This window comes from Hyla sarda, chromosome 4, assembly GCF_029499605.1.
Source record: "Hyla sarda isolate aHylSar1 chromosome 4, aHylSar1.hap1, whole genome shotgun sequence".
Classification (NCBI taxonomy): domain Eukaryota; kingdom Metazoa; phylum Chordata; class Amphibia; order Anura; family Hylidae; genus Hyla; species Hyla sarda.
In genome coordinates this window covers 194380121-194394792 of record NC_079192.1, presented here as the reverse complement: position 1 = coordinate 194394792, position 14672 = coordinate 194380121, and the positions used below count along the sequence as shown (strand labels likewise).

General features: G+C 40.4%; 1 protein-coding gene across 5 annotated transcripts in view; it reads right to left on the bottom strand.

The window, feature by feature from the left end:
• PLXNA4 (plexin A4) overlaps positions 1 to 14672 on the bottom strand; it is an 821522-nt gene that overhangs the window by 735634 nt on the left and 71216 nt on the right. Inside the window, exon 1 of one of the 5 annotated variants that reach the window (XM_056573186.1) lies at positions 2427 to 2473. The exons of the other annotated variants lie outside the window; for them this stretch is intronic. The gene's annotated coding sequence lies outside the window, so the exon portion shown is untranslated. Of the gene's footprint in view, positions 1 to 2426; positions 2474 to 14672 lie in introns of those variants that run through there. 5 annotated transcript variants of the gene reach the window in all.

Genomic DNA, 14672 nt, shown 5'->3' with positions numbered 1-14672 from the left:
CTGGCCTGTACGCTCTTTAAAAAAAAAAAAAGTGTAAATGGAAAGGGCGCAAAAAATAGCCTGTGGCGCAGCGCTGCGCCTAAATACAGACAAACCTACACACAAAAACAGCTCTAAAGACAATGATAAATGCCCCCAAATGTTTTGATCTTTACAGTATGATTTGCATATATAATGCTCCACTGGAAGAAGTTTATTTGTTTTACAATTAAACAGAACTACAGTAGGTCAGAGGTGCCAAGAGTATCATTAACTGTGCACGGCAAACAAAAGAAGCGAGGAGATGCTGCAGAGATGTGGCTGCTGCGTCTAGTCTGCAGACTGCTCGGAGCGAGTTCCTTTCACTGCCAATGAACGTCCTGGCTCTCAGCCACTCACATATTTACTAAGCTGTCTATATTTTAATGGTTTACGAATCTGAAAAGATCATTTATCTTCAGTGATAAATACATCTATCTATGCGGTGAGATCTCTACATTGTTGGAACATTATCTAGAAACCACTTTACTTCGATGCAGGTCATGAAAATATTATACAGAAATGAGGCTTGGGAGACATTTTATATCCAACAAATACAAACAAAAAGGAATCAAGGCCAACTTCCCGGCATTGGCATCGTGTTCAGGGTGCTACGGCGCTGTCTTTTCACTATATCACAAACCATGGGCTACATATAAAATATGAACTAGCTTTTTAATCTTCATTTTTTTCTGGATAGGTGCAGTAATATAGAAAAACTGATATAGAAAATAAAATGGACATTATGGACGAGATTTATAAAAATCTGTCCAGAGGAAAGGTTGCTGAGTTGCCCATAGCAACCAATCAGATTGCTTCTTTCATTTTTCAGAGGCCTTTTCAAAAATGAAAGAAGTGATCTGATTGGTTGCTATGGGCAACTCAGCAACTTTTCCTCCGGACAGGTTCTTATAAATCTTCCCCTGTCACGAAAAAAGTAGACACATTTCATAGACATTTTGGAAGACATTTATCAAAGCCTGTGCAGAGAAAAATTTCACCAATTGCCCATAGCAACCAATCAGATTGTTTCTTTCATTTTGAAAAGGCCTCTGAAAAATAACAGAACAATCTGATTGGTTGTTATGGGCAACTGGTCCACTTTCCCTCTGCACAGATTTGGATAAATCTTCCCCTTTATGCCACATATTTTTCGCCATATAAGACGCTCCGCCATATAAGAAGCACCCAATTTAAAAGGATGAAAATCTAGAAAAAAAAATATTCTGAACTAAATACAATGTAAAGTATAGGACAGTGATCTTCAACCAGCTGACCTCCAGATGTTGAAAAACTACAACTCCCAGCATGCCCGGACAGCCGTTGGCTGTCCGGGCATGCCAGGAGTTGTAGTTTTGCAATATCTGGAGGTCTGCAGGTTGAAGAGCACTGGTATAGGAGGTAATACTCACGTGTCCCCGCCGCTCCGGACCGTCACCGCTCGTCACCGCTGCCCTGGATGTTGCCCTCCATCGCTGTCGCCGCGTCCCGAGGGTGTCCCCGTCACTCCGGAACGTCTCTGCTGCCCGGTATCCTCGCTCTCCTTCGCCGCCATCACGTCGCTACGCACGCCGCTACGCACGCCGCTCCTATTGGATGACGGGACGGCGTGCGTGATGACGTGATGATGACAAAGGAGAGTGCCGGCCATGCAGGGGATCCAGGCACGGAGCAGACACCGAGGAGGAAGGTAAGGTCCCTCCAAGTGTCCTGTAAGTTGTTCGGGACGCCGCGATTTCACCGCGGCGGTCCTGAACAGCCCGACTGAGCAGCCGGGTTAGTGTCACTTTCGCTTCAGACGCGGACACGTCAGCTTTGATCGCCGCGTCTGAAGGGTTAATACAGGGCATCACCGCGATCGGTGATGTCCTTTATTAGCCGCAGGTCCCAGCCGTTGATGGCCACAGGGACCGACCCGATAGGACAGGGTCTTAATGTGTATTTGCCATATAAGACGCACCAACTTTTCCCCCCCAGTTTTGGGGAAGAAAAAGTGCGTCTTATACGGCAAAACATTCGGTAGGTGTCTGCAGTGTTCAAAAATGTTAAGGCATTTACAATTAAAAAAAAAAAATGTGCTCAAGTACACATCAAAACCAGGTACTAATGCATTTTTTACATTTACAACAGCCATAAAAAAGTACAAGTGACCTGTCAAGTGGTTTCTCATTGTATTCAATATAATTCAATGAAAGAAAAAAACAGGCACAAAGAAGACATTTTTGGAATCGTAAAATGGCCATTTCATGTCCAAAATACAAACCGAAAATCTATGTGTGGACATAACCTGACTGGTTTGCTGGTTTCTAAAAGTTTTCCATAAAAACAAAAAGTGAATACAAACAGTCCAAAAAGGCAAAACAAAACAAAAAAAAAAGCAGTCTCAACATTGTTTGAACATACTGTACCTTTACTGTTAACAGCTATTCGGCAATTCTGGGAGTTGTAGTTTTACAACTGCTAGAGACACATTGTTGCTGAGTTGCCCATAGCAACCAATCAGCTTGCTTCTTTCATTTCTGAAAAGGCCTGTAAAAAATGAAAGAAGCAATCTGATTGGTTGCTATGGGCAACTCAGCATCTTTTCCTCTGGACAGGTTTTGATAAATCTCCCCAATGTTTGGAAAACCTTGATATCGACAGATCCCTAAATCACATACCTAAATGATGTGGACAGAACATTTACAGGATCTAATTTAAATCTGGGGATATTTATCAAAACCTGTGCAGAGGAAAAGATAACCAGTTGCCCATATCAACCAATCAGATTGCTTCTTTCATTTTTAAAAAGGCTTCTGAAAAATAAGCAATCTGATTGGTAACTATTGGCAACTGGTTCACTTGTTTTCTGCACTAGTTTTTCAAAATATCCCCCAATGTTTTTTTCAGGCCTATTTCATTGTAAAAAAAAAAAAGTGTCCATAAAATTACAGAAATTTTACCACCGTAATTTTTACATCAAAGGGTTCTATGCAAGCCTATAAAAGAGTGGTTAACCTAGAAATTTTGGATGCAAACTAAGCCAACCAATAGGTGGTGTCTAGGCAGACTAAAGTGTCGAGATGTGCCAAATGTATTAAAGAGGTACTACTGTGCTGACAACTTATCCCCTATCTAAAGGATCGGGGATAAGTTGCCTGATCGCCTGGCGGGGTCCCGCCGTTAAGGACCCCCGCGATATCGCACGCAGCACCCCACTCTCATCAGGCCCCAAAGCAAACATCAGCTCCGGGTCTGATGATGGGGTCGGTGATCGTGACATCACAGCTCCACCCCCGTGTGAGGTCACGCTCCGCCCCCTCAATGCAAGTCTATGGCAGGGGCGAGACAGCTGTCATAGTCTTACATTGAGGGGGCAGAGCATGATGTCACATGGGGGCGGAGCCGTGACGTCATGATACTCCAGCCCCATGATCGGCAGTCATCAGACCCGGAGCGATGTTCGCTCCAGGGCCTGATGAGAGTGGGGTGCTGCGTGCGAGATCGTGGGGGTCCCCAGCGGCGGGACCCTGCGCAATCAGGCAACTTATCCCCTATCCTTTAGATAGGGGATAAGTTGTCCGCACAGTAGTACCACATTAAACATAGCCACTGTCATAGATTTGGCCATTTTTAAACAGTCTTGTCTTTGGCAATTTTATTACCATGACTATAAGACGGCAACAATAAATCTACCTTCCTTTGTTTTGTTTTTGAAATAAAAAATGTTGTATTAAAACTCATTTGAATGGGCACAATCAGATTCAGAAACTTTTTACATGTTGTACATCTTGGTAAAACATTAATATGTTCTAATATACTTCATAAGAAAATGTAACTTCCTTTCTATAGTATTTTGGCTTATTAAAAAAAAAGACAAATAGGGGACCCCATACCATCCAGCACATAATACTGTCTGGCTGCAGCATCATCTTTGTCCCAGATGAAGCACAATAGATGGGATCAGCTTCAGCAGAGACGCCGGCTCAGCGTGGCGCCGACGAGACTCAGGTACGCACAGCAAGGATAAATGAAAGAAAGCTTTAATACCAACATGCAACGCGTTTCACTGCGCATGCGCAGCTTTTTCAGGCATGACAAATGAAGGTAAGGTGCAGTTAATTCATTCATTACCAATACAAAGTGAGTTAACTCATTATTGTCTAGCAAAAGATTACAGTAAAAATACATGGAATCCGTACAAGTAATCCTATATAACAACTACTAACTGAGTAGCAGAGGTACATATCAATACAACGATTGTATAAAAGAACATATATATAAAATCTATACAAACTATATTATACTTAAATCATTTTAATGCTGTGCGTACAAGGGGGAAACATACATATTATACAAATACAAAAACTAACGAACATTCTCTATGGTCTCATTCAGACCCTGGGGTACCAATGTAGCAAGCTTAAATATCCAAAAAGACTCATGGCTTATAAGTCGCTGATAGCGATTTGGTGTATCTTCCGGTATAGTTTCCAATATGATTAAATGCATGGATGTAATATTATTATTATGTGTCATAGAAAAATGTCTTGAGAAACTGGGGGAGATTTATCAAAACCTGTGCAGAGGAAAACTTGCCCAGTTGCCCATAGCAACCAATCAGATCGCTTCTTTCATTTTTATGAAGGCCTGTGAAAAAGGAAAGAAGCAATCTGATTGGTTGCTATGGGCAACTGGGCAAGTTTACCTCTGCACAGGTTTTGATAAATCTCCCCCACTATGTATCTCCTTTATGAGTATGCATATGTCATGCCTGAAGAAGCTGCGCATGCGCAGTGAAACACGGTGCATCTTGGTATTAAAGCTTTGTTTCATTTATCCTTGCTGTGCGTACCTGAGTCTCGTCAGCGCCACGCTGAGCCAGCATCTCTGCTGATGCCGCTCCCATTCATTACAGTATTCCAGCTTGAGGGCAGCAGACGACTCTATTCTACTTACACACGGTTACCATTGTTGTGTATGATGTTACACAACTTCTCAGGGTAAGCAGCTATTATGCATTCTCCCTATTTCCTACCCTTTTAATGTGAATTATATTATGCTCTAGCCTACATTTCCAGATGAAGCATAGGCAGCAAAATCAGAGAGTAGCAGATTACAGAGGAGCCTGCAGTGATTGGATGAATTGACCCAGCACAGTACAACAGACTCAGGGAGGAAAATGTATCAAGTAGAGTGTGGGCGGGCTCAGTGCTTGCCTTGGACATGCCCCTTCCTGAGCAGTAGGTGTCAAAATGAGTGTGCAGCAGAACTTAGAGATTTGTAAGCCAAATAAGAAGCTAGACACATAAAAAACATAAAGCATCTTCATGACCTAATGAGTAACAAATATTAGCATAATTATTTTCTGTGATATGACAGGTACGCTTTAAAAAAGTTTTCTATCCTAGTTTTTGCTCTTTAAGGGGATGGTTCAACGAGTTTTGTATACTACTTTTTACCACCCGTTGTCAATCTGTGTCACAATGTTGCATGTTATTGTTATGCTTAGCATACTACTTATACATAACCTTATTATTATTGTAACGCCATTGTTATTAATGTATTGTTAGTTATATGAAAAGAAATTTCTATCACCACTTAAAAACGTATTAGTGCTTCGCCTAGTGTTCTTGCACTCCCCCAATCCTGTGTCCACCTGACCACATGCTCTGAGGAGGTCACATATGTGCCAATTCTGTGCCCCTGTGGTCTGTGCAGCGATCTCTACTCTGCTGAACCGGCTGCGCCACAATCTGCAGTATCTTCTGGTCACCAGGAAGAATTATTTTCTTTGACAGTGTTTTTACTGCAGCTAGAGCCTCAATACTGCTCAATGCAGTTCTCTAAATTCATGTCATGTATCAGAAGAAATATAGATCTTCCTCATGAATGGAATGTATTTTTACTTGAATCTCATGAGAGAAATTGAGATAACAGAGAAGAGGGGGTCACGTAGGATGGTGCTGCTGCCTGCTCACACTATACCAAGAGAGGATAGAATCTGATGTTATATATTTTTTTTTTCATTTAAAGTATAATGTTTCCTTACAATGTGAATACCTCTACCAAATAAGTAGGTTTGTGGCATAACCCATTTCATGACTGTGAATAGTTGCCTATACAGCAATGACATCTGGCAATGAAAGGAAGTATTGGCAATAGACAAGAATTTCCAATCAGAGTGCCTCCAGAAATGCTGAGAGTTGTAGTTTTGCAACAGCTAGAGGCACTCCAGTTGGGAAAGCACTGCCATAGACAGATTTAGCACATGCCAACGTTATCACATTGGCATGACATCTAGTTAACACGGCACATGGGCAGGCTGTGTTTATTTTAAGCAGAGTAGGTTGAGCAGCAATGTATACATTCTTCATGCCGGGTGATCTCGGCAGGGCACAGGGCTAACTAGATGTCTCCCACAAGGATAACATTAGTGTGCACTATGGCCGACATTTATCATTGTCTTTAGACTGTTTTTTTGTGTCTAGAAAAGGCGCAAAAAAGGCGCAAGCAGGGTTTATTTGTGCCTTTTTTGCTCCTTTTGGTTTACACATTTCTGCAGATTTTGAGTTGTAATCCACTGATTTTGGCAATACACATGATATGGAAGGGTTTTATGAACTGCGCCATTTTGTGAAAACCACACCAGCACAGACTTAGCTTTTTGGTGTATGTGAAGAGAGAAATTTCAGAAAATGTGACTGGCCCAAAATTTATGAAATGCTCTGTGACCATTTAATAAATTTGGATCTCCTACACATTACCAGCACACAAAAAAAAAAAGTGTAGAATAATGCATCACTTACAACTTCAATGATAAATCCCGGGCTATATCTCTATACTAGATGCATGGAGAGATATAGAGTCAAAGGCATGGCTTGTAAATTCCTGGTCCTGAGGCAAAATCTGCAACAGGGTTCCGTGTGTCAATTATAATACTCGTCTATTATGGGGCAGATGTGTTTTGGGGCACCCCATGGCACCAGAACCCTGAAGCATCTGCTATCTCTGCATCCCCAATAGCTATGCCCCTGAGTGTAGTCAATTTTATCTGCTGTATGGCATTTACACAGTCCATACAATATAAGGGAAATGCACATAAGGAAACGTTCGTTTTCCCACTGTCTTATAGTGCTCATTCCAGGATCTATATATATACATAGGATCAGCAATAAAACTTTAAGATCAAATGCTTTTATCATCAAAACCCATCTGTTTTTCTATGCAGATTGCATCATCTATAAACCGGTGACATCACTATGAGATGTAAATCTTTTCATATATTCCTCTGGAATAAAAGCCCCAAGGATAATAAATACTCGTTCAGTAAGCAAAAAAGTTATCTAATGAATAAAGCAACTCTGAAATGATTCCCATTTGCTGCAGAAACACACACAATGAATGCTTCTATGGAGAGTGTCCAGACAAGAAATAGTTAAATGTTGGAGCCAAGAATCTAGGCACAGCACATAATACTTGGAAATTATGCATATTTGCCATTTTATCTCCTTATATTTGAACAAAAATGATAAATATACATTAGCTGCGAGTGTGTCTCCTTTATTAACATTGCTTCAAGCACAGTGTTTATCAAGCCAGGGAGCTCTGCCATTAGGACAGGGAGAAATACAATTAGTTCAGACTGCAAATGTTTGACATTTTAGCGTCTCTGTAAGGGCGGTAGAAGAGATTGTCAAAGTGCCCCTTTTTATAAAGTCGCGCAAGTAGTCTTTAGCAAAACTAATGCTAAAATGATTGTCTATAATTTTCTGCTATTTGTCAGAGGACTTGATACATTTAAGAGATGCCACCTTTAATTTCAAGAAAATAAAGTTCAATATTCGGAGAGTTTTAATGACTTTTATCTTAGGTACCTCAGATAAAGCATTTGTTTGGTGTGACCAAGGACTTTAAATGATTGTACCCTTCATAACGTAACCATAAGCATCCATAGTAAATTATGTGTGCAATCATAGTTATACTGTATATATAAAGTGCACATCATCTATGTATGCGGCACAAGAAGGATTGCATATCCACATCTGATGCCGGTCAGTCACGAAACTACTTACAGGTGACTAATCCCTATGGCTAGCCTACACAAGTGATAGCACAAGGTCCCATTAAGGGATCCATTAGCAATGACATCTCTGTGATGGCTCCTGATTCCACTCTGGGGCTGAATCTCATCTTTGAGGACTCTAGGATCACCTCTTTACTGCTAACAGAAGGCCGTGTGATGTTATGTGCTGTAGTACTTCTGACAAGATCATACTACTGAAGGTGCCCTGACACTGTCTGTGTTGACTGAATAGTATAATAGTAGCATAGGTTCATGCCCCCATGACACTGGGCTGTGCAGTCTACCCAGTTCTCAGTCTATTTATCCAATAACATATTGTAAATGGATAGCAGCATCTGTTTTTATCACCCATTAACATATACATTTTTTTAATCCCCTTAAAGTATAAAATTAAAAAAATATATAATAATAATAATAAACGTAAACACAAGCACAGTGTAAACCCAGGCTTAGTTTTACACGTCAGCAGCCTCATACACTGAATATTTAAGCTTCTCCTCCCAGTGTGTTGACATACTCACTGATCCATTCTTACTCTCTGCTAAGGGTTAGTCTGTAGGTCCCCTTGTCATCTACATCTCAGGTAGAGTTCTCCCCTGCCCTTCTGTGTTAGGACAACAATACCATGATGCACATTGCTCAAATAGCTGCTGCCCTATTGGTGCCATGCTCAACCCATGCTTAAGCAGCACAGAAGGATGATCAACAGGATGCAGTAAGATCCGGACAACCAATAGACAAAGAGGGTTCACAAGAATATACCATCCAAGGGCTACATAGACCCAAAGATGGCTCTGTTTTCTTTGATCCAATAAGGGTTTACCATAGCAGATTTACTGCCCAGTTGTAAAGTGTTTTGCCAAACATTACACAGTGGTCCCTGGACTTGCATATAGGGAACAAGAGGGGTCCACTATGGGCAGCAGAGGCACTATGGTTAGACTGGAAAGACTACACAACTTCCTCTGTAGCAAGTATTACGATTAACTGGATAGCACCAGTTGATTTGAAAACATTTGTTTTCCACTGAAGTACCCCTTTACGTATTGCAGCCATTGGAGTGATTTATAACCATCTTGTGCAGGTTTTCTGGTGAAAAATATTTAAATTTGGCAAATAAATAATTTGAGATAAAAATGTTGGGGAGGGGAGTCTTAGCATAAGGGTGGAGTCTCCACTATCTGACAGATTCACCCATATTAATGCCAAAACAAAGGTAAAATATAGGTACCCTAAATATGTTTGTAGATTTTTTTTGTGGCCTCCAGGCTGCCAAAGTTGCACCATATATATTAAGATGTGTACATATCCTAAAGCACTTGAAGCATCTTAGTGCATCGATCTACAGCTTATGACTTCAGAATAAATTACCAATCTTAATGAATCTGCTACAATATCTTTTCATTTGGAGTGTCATGGTGGATCCTAATGCAGAATTCATCTTATTGGGCACTGACCCACATTAAATGAAACTACCATACCTAGCCACATTCTAGTGGCATCCCTGATGTCTATTTCTTTGTGCTGCCAATGGTATCACTCAACTGTATTGGCTGCCAGCCCCACTGACAGCAAGACAGGACAGACACCTGGGATATTCCGCGTTGTCTGTACCAGGGCCCAAGACTGAAGTTTATACTGTCCCTTACATTTCTGAGCTTTACTGTTTGTACCCTCGGATTCTGACTTCTGCCTAACTTTGTAAACAATATCTATTGCATTCTGACCTCTTGTTTTAACCCTGCTTCCTTTTTGGTAGGATGGTTTAGGATTCTGACTTGATTCTGACGTGCCCATTGGTTCTGATGCCTGGATTGTTTCTGTTTTTTGCCCTGTGACTCCAAATCTGACATAGACTTGCTTGTTTGGGTCTGACCTGGTCCATTTGGCACCTTTTTGTAAGGCTTGTTTGCTTAATCATTGTAGGGACTGTCGCACAGTTGAGAGCCTCTAGTTAGGGTGTATCATCAAAGAAGGTAGGGACAGTGGGTTAGTTTCAGCTTCGGGATGCACTGCCCCCCTACTCCAAACACATGGACTGTGCAGAGGTTTGCTATGGGGAATTGTTCCTGCTCTGGACAGTTCCCTGACATGGAAATAGGTGTCAGAAGAGAGCACTGTGGTCAGACAGAAAATACATTTACAACTTCCTCTGTATTATACAGCAGCTGATAAGTACTGGAAGGATTAAGATTTTTTAATAGAAATAATTTACAAATCTGTTTAACTTTCCGTCACCAGTTGATTAAAAAAAAAAAAATGTTTTCCACTGGAGTACCTCTTTAAAACTGTAGTAGAGGGAGGAAAACTTACGCTATCAAATATTTATGTGCCAAATTTTCAACATAGACCATTTTATGACTCTCTGCTGGCACTAATAACTGAAATACAGGAAGGCCCACTGATAATTGGATTTTAGTATGGTTATGAATCCTGTTATAGACAGATCGACAACAGCAGCAAGGAGCTATGAAAGGGGTGGTAACCCATTGACGCAATTCACTTCCCAATTAGATGTGGTAAACTGTTGGAGATTGTTATATTCTTTAGAAAGGCAATATATATGTGATTCTTATCCACATAAAACACTTTCTAGAATAGCTTTTTTTCCCCCTCTGACTTGGCAGGAAGGATTGGTATCATGGAAACAGAGTTATCTCTTATTCTAGGTCTGTAAAATCTAGAAAGCACACAATAAATACCTCACAAATATTTAGAGAATTTTTTCCAAATTAAAATTACATATCACAGGGTATTTTAATCCTTCTCCTGTGATTTAGATGTAACGGTTGTCTTCAATCTCCAACCAAGTCTTAGGCAAATCCATGTGCTATATGAAAGCCTTTCTATTTGTACCTACTTGGTACTGTTTATAATATTTTTATTTGTTCTTTTGAGTTGGGGTAAATATACATATAACAAACTAACCAGTCTTGTACTTAAAAAATAAATAAATAGGGTGATCGCCCTCATAAGTCTCTCCCTATGTTGGAATCTGCTCCTAGTTTACCCTGTTGGGCCCTATGGTTTTTTTTTTTTCCAGGATTATATCAGAATTCTTTAGAGGAGCTTTGTCAACATGAATTTAGGTAGTCAGACTTTCCACAAGTTAAAGGGGTACTCCGGTGAAAACCTTTTTTCTTTTAAATCAACTGGTGGCAGAAAGTTAAACATATTTATAAATTACTTCTATTAAAGAATCTTAATCCTTCCTGTACTTATTAGCTGCTGAATACTACAGAGGAAATTCTTTTCTTTTTGGAATGCTCTCTGATGACATCACAAGCACAGTTCTCTCTGCTGACGTTATTATAATAATAATAAAGCTTTATTTATTGTTGTCCTTAGTGGGATTTGAACCCAAGTCCCCAGCACTGCAAGGAAGCAGTGCTAACCACTGAGCCACCATGCTGCCCTTAGCATACATCTGCTATGCATCTGCTATGCATGGTTGCTAAAATGGACAGAGATGTCAGCAGAGAGCACTGTGCTCGTGATGTCATCAGTGTTCCAAAAAGAAAGGAATTTCCTCTGTAGCATTCAGCAGCTAATAAGTACTGGAAGGATTAAAGGGGTACTCTGGTGAAAAATTTTTTCTTTTAAATCAACTGGTGCCAGAAAGTTAAACATATTTGTAAATGACTTCTATTAAAAAAATCTTAATCCTTCCTGTACTTATTAGCTGCTGAATGCAACAGAGGAAATTCCTTTCTTTTTGGAACACTGATGACATCACGAGCACAGTGCTCTCTGCTGACATCTCTGTCCATTTTAGAAACCCTGCATAGCAGATGTATGCTAAGGGCAGCATGGTGGCTCAGTGGTTAGCACTGCTGCCTTGTAGTGCAGGGGCCTTGGGTTCAACTCCGACTAAGGACAACAATAAATAAAGCATTAATGTTATTATAATGACGTCAGCAAAGAGCACTGTGCTCGTGATGTCATCAGAGAGAATTCCAAAAAGAAAAGAATTTCCTCTGTAGTATTCAGCAGCTAATAAGTACAGGAAGGATTAAGATTTTTAATAGAAGTAATTTGCAAGCCTACTGAGGAAAGGGCCGTGTATAAAGCACATGTGAGCCCAGAAACGCGTCTAGGTATAAGAATATTATACATCACTACTACCTGACTATTCAAAGGTGAACTCCGATCCAGTTCTGCTAAGCAATACACCATTCCCGGAATCATCTTCCAGGCAGCATTGCCCAAGCGCCTGTGACGTCACCCACCATCGAGTTACCTAGAAGTCCGCACCTGCTTCATCGTGTGGTTACCATCTGCAGCGAAACATCAGCAAGCGGTTATTATTACAGCTGGTCTGTGGCAGGCAGACCGCCGCGAGGACGCATGCCAGCGTCTGGTACCACCTAACCGTGCGGACTCCACATTTTCAACTCAAGGTGACTTTCTATCGGGATGTATTGCAGACTGGTAACTATAATTTACCTATTCTACGTTTAAAAATTGGAATCTATCCTATATGGGACTTTACCTTACGTATAATTGGAATCCATACCTTTTAAGGGACATTTAACCCATTTGAAATATCGGAGGCCGGATTTAAAGTACTATTGCATTGTTAAAAAATTCTCAAAAAATTCTCAATGCTAGCTATTGGTGTGTGTATAAGTTTTATAAGTTTTATATTGTAATTTTCCTCGGCACAAGGGCCCTTGTGTTTTGAGGAGTTATTGTTTATATTTTATATGTATTTTATATTGTGTAATAAATTTGCACTTTCATATTATAATTGAAGCACGATCCAGTCATCATTTTTACCATTACATCACTGTATCAGGCAACTGATGCTAGCCTAGAGGGGTTGGCTACTTTTTTAGTTTTTGTTTCCCTTATCACAACACCAGGTGTAGGTGTACAGCCCTCTTACCTCGGCTAGTTAATTGTGAGCTGCACATCCCCAGTAATTTACAAATATGTTTAACTTTCTGCCACCAGTTGATTTAAAAGAAAAAAGATTTTCACCGGAGTACCCCTTTAAGTTACTTGCTTGGTAAGTCGTAAATTAAAGGAGCCAGGATACTTGTAGTTACAAACAGACTGCTTGTCTAAACTTTATAGGGAAGCTGGCCACCTAGCATTGCCAATACTGGAAAAATTTAGAAAGATTGCAACAACAAGTTACTTTCTAGGTTACGATGCAAATATCAAAGCAAATATCTAACAAATGCTCTTTTAAATGTAAGATAAATACTAGATAGGGTGGTAATATTCCAGCCTGAAATCTTTGGGGAAATGTATTATTGATATATGGCAAGTGTTTTGCTTTGATTTGTCAAAAATTTGTAAGCAGCCCCCAAACTGTGTGACTTTTTAGAGATATACATGCCTTCTGCTGACCTTAGAAAGGGTCTATATTTTGTGCTGAATTTATTAAATGTGACATTCTGACGCAGCACAGGGGGTGGTCAGGGGGTGGTTTATTTTAAAGATGAATTTTATAGTGTAGTTTACTTTATAGTTTATGTACTATCGGTGCACAGGCCACGAAATAGACAAGGCATCCAACTAGTGATAAATTACACACTGGGAAAACCAGTCTATCAATAGCTTAAGCAACATACACATAGTGCATGAAACTAAGCAAAGGATAAATCTCCCCTCCCCCTCATTGAGTGCCGTTGCCTGATATTAGAGAGACTTATATGAAGGTTTTGCAGAATTTTTTTAGGGAGACATGGGGTACAGTTTTTACAAGAAATCCAGACACCCAGATTAAAACAGAAACAAAGGGAAAGCTTTATGGCCGAGGTGTCAGAGGAAGAATTAAACATTGCTATAAAAGAAAATCTGTCACCAAGTCTATGCTGCCTTATCTGATGACAGCAGAAATTTGTGACAAAGACCTTGTGACAAAGATGTCATAGCCCCGCCCCCTCATGATGTCACGACCAACCCCCTCAATGCAAGTCTATGGAAGGGGGCGTGAAAGCTGCCATGCCCCCTCCCATAGACTTGCATTGATGGGGCGGGTGTGATGTCATGAGTGGGTGGGGCTATGACATCACGAGCTCCCGGCACCGGCTCCAGCGTTCAGAACAGTTTGTTCCAAACGCTGAGCAGCGGAGTACCCCTTTAAGGATAAGTTAATAAAATTGCAGTTTAAAGAACAAAGAAACAATAGTATTTACTGGATGTCAGTAAACTTACACTTTTGTTTATAATCATCTTGAAGGAGTGTTACCACAAATTAATGCTGCCCTTACAATTTCTTAAAGGGGTTGTATGGGGATAGGATTCTTTTTCAATATTTTGCTAAGGGCATACATATAAAAAAAGAAGATATACTCAACCCACCCCAATCTTGGTCTGATGTCTCCTGTTCCCTGCTCATTACTGTTAGTTCCTGTTGAAGTGTCATCTTAGCAGGAAGTGCCTAATCGCTGACTGAGATGAGGCACTGCTGCGGCCACTGGTTGGCTGAGAAGATTGTTCCTGCTGAGACGACACTTACCACAGTAAGCTTATTTAAATAAAGCAAACATATATCTACCCTAATCTAAAAATAAAAATGAAATAATATAAGGGCAGACTAGTTCAACCAGTCTTCTTTCTCTGCCCGTAATCTTCT